Source organism: Triticum dicoccoides, chromosome 2B (assembly GCF_002162155.2).
Source record: "Triticum dicoccoides isolate Atlit2015 ecotype Zavitan chromosome 2B, WEW_v2.0, whole genome shotgun sequence".
Classification (NCBI taxonomy): Eukaryota; Viridiplantae; Streptophyta; class Magnoliopsida; order Poales; family Poaceae; genus Triticum; species Triticum dicoccoides.
Window position 1 is genome coordinate 259,281,134 of NC_041383.1, and position 4,584 is coordinate 259,285,717.

The window sequence follows — 4,584 nt, forward strand, 5'->3', positions numbered from 1 at the left end:
GTGACGTGACAATGGATTTGCATTCCCACCGGAGCTCACTCAGTTGATCCAGCAGCAGGATGCCTTGATGCAGATACTAGTTTAGAACCAGAACCAAGGCAACAACAACAACCCACCGCCACCCCCCTATTGACCACCTAGCCCGTTTTCTAAGGTTGAATCCGCCGGTGTCCTCTAGTAGCACCGAGCCGATTGTTGCAGATGATTGGCTCCGCAAGATTGGATGAGAGCTGACCACTGCAGGATGCACAGATGCGGAGAGAGTGCGCTTTGCCTCACATCAGCTTGATGGACCCGCAACATCTTGGTGGGAGAATTTAACCGCCACTTACCCCATTGATATAGTTACATGGGATCAATTTCAGCAGGCTTTTTGCACTGCCCATATTTCAGCAGGAGCTATGAGCATGAAGAAGCACGAGTTTCGCAACTTGCGCCAATATGTGGATGAGTTTAGCAAGTTAGCATGCTATGCCCCAGATTATGTAGCCACAGATGCCGCTAAGTAGGAGAAGTTTCTTGAGGGACTCAACGATGAGCTGAGCATGCATTTGATGGTGGAAACCTTCAACAACTACCAGGAGTTGGTAGACAGGGCCCTCATGATTGAAGGCAATCAACATCAGATTGATAATCCCAAGAGGAAGTATGGACAGGGGAGGTACACTTCTGGAGCTCAGCAGAAGCCCCGCTATTCCCCGTACTCGGGAGGACATACCCACAGCCATGGAGAACATACGCACAATGGAGCAAGTTCCAACAACCACAGTGGCCCTGATACGTCTCCAACGTATCTACTTTTCCAAACACTTTTGCCCTTGTTTTGGACTCTAACTTGCATGATTTGAATGAAACTAACCAGGACTGACGCTATTTTCAGCAGAACTGCCATGATGTTGTTTTATGTGTAGAAAAGAAAAGTTCTCGGAATGTCCTGGAAATCCACGGAGGCACTTTTTGGAATTAATAAGAATTTCTGGGCGAAAGAAATACACTAGGGGGCCCACACCCTGTCCACGAGACAGGGGGTGCGCCCCCCCCCCTATAGGCGCGCCCCCCCTATCTTGTGGGTCCCCTGTACCTCCACTGACCTCAACTCCAACTCCATATATTCCGTCTCGGGAGAAAAAAATCAGAGAGAAAGTTTCATCGCGTTTTACGATACGGAGCCGCCGCCAAGCCCTAATCTCTCTCGGGAGGGCTCATCCAGAGTCCGTTCGGGGCTTCGGAAAGGGGGGTTCGTCGTCGTCGTCATCATCAACCATCCTCCATCACCAATTTCATGATGCTCACCGCCGTGCGTGAGTAATTCCATCATAGGCTTGCTGGACGATGATGGGTTGGATGAGATTTACCATGTAATCAAGTTAGTTTTGTTAGGGTTTGATCCCTAGTATCCACTATGTTTTGAGATTGATGTTGCTATGACTTTGCTATGCTAAATGCTTGTCACTAGGGCCCGAGTGCCATGATTTTAGATCTGAACCTATTATGTTTTCATGGATATATGTGTGTTCTTGATCCTATCTTGCAAGTCTATAGTCACCTATTATGTGTTATGATCCGACAACCCCAAAGTGACAATAATCGGGATACTTCTCGGTGATGACCGTAGTTTGAGGAGTTCATGTATTCACTATGTGTTAATGCTTTGGTCCGGTTCTCTATTAAAAGGAGGCCTTAATATCCCTTAGTTTCCATTAGGACCCCGCTGCCACGGGAGGGTAGGACAAAAGATGTCATGCAAGTTCTTTTCCATAAGCACGTATGACTATTTACGGAATACATGCCTACATTATGTTGATGAACTAGAGCTATTACATGAGGAATCGCATCCGACATAATTATCCATCACTTATCCATTGCCTACGAGCTTTTCATATATTGTTCTTCGCTTATTTACTTTTCCGTTGCTACTGTTACAATCACTACAAAACACCAAAATATTGTTATTACTATCTTTACCTTTTACCACTATTACCATTACTATCATACTACTTTGCTACTAAATACTTTGCTGCAGATACTAAGTTATCAAGGTGTGGTTGAATTGACAACTCAACTGCTAATACTCAAGAATATTCTTTGGCTCCCCTTGTGTCGAATCAATAAATTTGGGTTGAATACTTTACCCTCAAAAGTTGTTGCGATCCCCTACACTTGTGGGTTATCAAGACTAAAATCTGGTGCCATTGCCGGGGAGCATAGCTCTATTCTCTGAGACACTTGGGATTTATATCTGTTGATCACTATGAAGAACTTGAAAGGTGCTAAAACCAAGATCTATCCCTCAACTACGAGGGGGGGAGGGTAAGGAACTGCCATCTAGCTCTGCACTAGATTCTCCTTCTGTTATGAGTAAGCTTGCGACACCTAAACTTGCTACTGCTATGAATTCTGATATGTCGCATGTTACCGATGATGCCACTTCTACTATGCATGATGAGACTACTTCTGTGCGTGAGACTACTTTGCCATTAGGTTAATTTCTTGATGAACAACTTGCTAGAGGTAGAGAGAATGAAATCATCGAAGATGCTATTATTGATGATAGTGATGATGAAAATTCTCCCAATAATTATGTATTGCCTGTTGTTCCTGAGGGTTATGTTATGAATAAAGAAGCTGCTGAAGCTATTTTTGCTTGCAATGATAGATATGATCTTAAGAAACTATTAGCTAAATGGAAGCAGCAATCCCTTAATGCTAGAATGAAACCTGACCCTGCTTTTGCTACTTCACCTATCTGTGTTACTGATAAGGATTATGAATTCTCTGTTGATCCTGAAATTATTACTTTGGTTGAATCCGATCCTTTTTATGGCCTTGAATCTGAAACTGTTGTGGCACATCTTACCAAGTTGAATGATATAGCTACCCTGTTTACTCATGATGATAACTCTCGCTACTTTTATATCCTTAAGATTTTTCCGTTCTCGTTAAAGGGTGATGCTAAGACTTGGTATAATTCTCTTGCTCCTGGTTGTGTGCATAGTCCCCAGGATATGATTTATTACTTCTCTACTAAATATTTCCCTGCTCATAAGAAACAAGCTGCCTTGCGGGAAATATATAACTTTGTGCAAATCAAAGAAGAGAGTCTCCCACAAGCTTGGGGGAGGCTTCTCCGATTACTTAATGCTTTGCCTGATCATCCACTTAAGAAAAATGAAATACTTGATATCTTCTATAATGGACTAACCGATGCTTCCAAGGACTACTTGGATAGTTGTGCTGGTTGTGTTTTCAGGGAAAGAACAGTCGACGAAGATGAATTACTATTGAATAATATGTTGACTAATGAAAATAATTGGACTCTTCCTGATCCAACTCCTGAGACAATTCCTGAACCAATTGAGCCAACTCCTGAGCCTATTCCTAAACCCACTCTGAAGAAGAGAGGTGTTTTATTTCTCAGTCCTGAAGATATGCAAGAGGCAAAGAAATCAATGAAAGAAAAATGTATTAAAGCTGAAGATGTTAAGAATTTACCACCTATTGAAGAAATACATGGTCTTAATATACCGCCTGTTGAAGAACCACATTGTCTTGATAACCCGACACAGGTAGTAAAGGTAAATTCTCTCTATAGATATGATAAAGTTGAAATCCCCTCTACTAAATTTCATAGCCCATGCTTAGATGAATTTGATGACTTTATGGCTAGACAAGAAAGTTTTAATGCTTATGTTGGTAGAGAGTTAAAGAATAATGCTTTCGAGATAGGACGTGTGAGCGATAACTTAGCTAGAGTTAAAGGTGAACTTCAACTCATTAGAAATATGCGTCTATGGTTGCTACTCAAGCTGAGCAAGTACTTAAAGCTCAAAATGATTTGCTTGAGGAATTAAATAATAAAAATGACTTTGCTGTTAGAGTGGCTACTAGAACTGGTAGAATGACTCAGGACCTTTGTATCCTGAAGGCCACCCTAAGAGAATTGAACAGGATTCTCAGAATAATAATCTAGATGCTCCTAGTTCTTCTAAGAAGAAGAAAAAGAAGAATGATAGGAATTTGCAAACTTCTAGTGAACCTAATGTAGAAATACCTGAGAATCCTAATAATACTTTTATCTCTGATGCTGAAACACAATCCAGAGATGAACATGAACCTGATGATAATGCTAATAATGATGTTCATGTAAATGCTCAACCTAGCAAAAACAATGAAGTAGAGGTTGAACCTGCTGTTGATCTTGATAACTCACAATCAAGAAACCAACGTTATGATAAGAGAGATTTTGTTGCTAGGAAACATGGTAGAGAAAGAGAACCATGGGTTCAGAAACCCATGCCCTTTCCTCCTAAACCATCCAAGACAAAGGATGATGAGGACTTTGAGCGTTTTGCTGAAATGATTAGACCTATTTTCTTACGCATGCGCTTAACTGATATGCTTAAAACAAACCCTTATGCTAAATATATGAAATATATCATCACTAATAAGAGGAAAATACCTAGAACTGAGATTTCCACCATGCTTGCTAACTATACCTTGAAGGGTGGAATACCTAAGAAACTTGGTGATCCCGGAGTACCCACTATACCTTGCTCTATTAAACGAAATTATGTTAAAACTGCT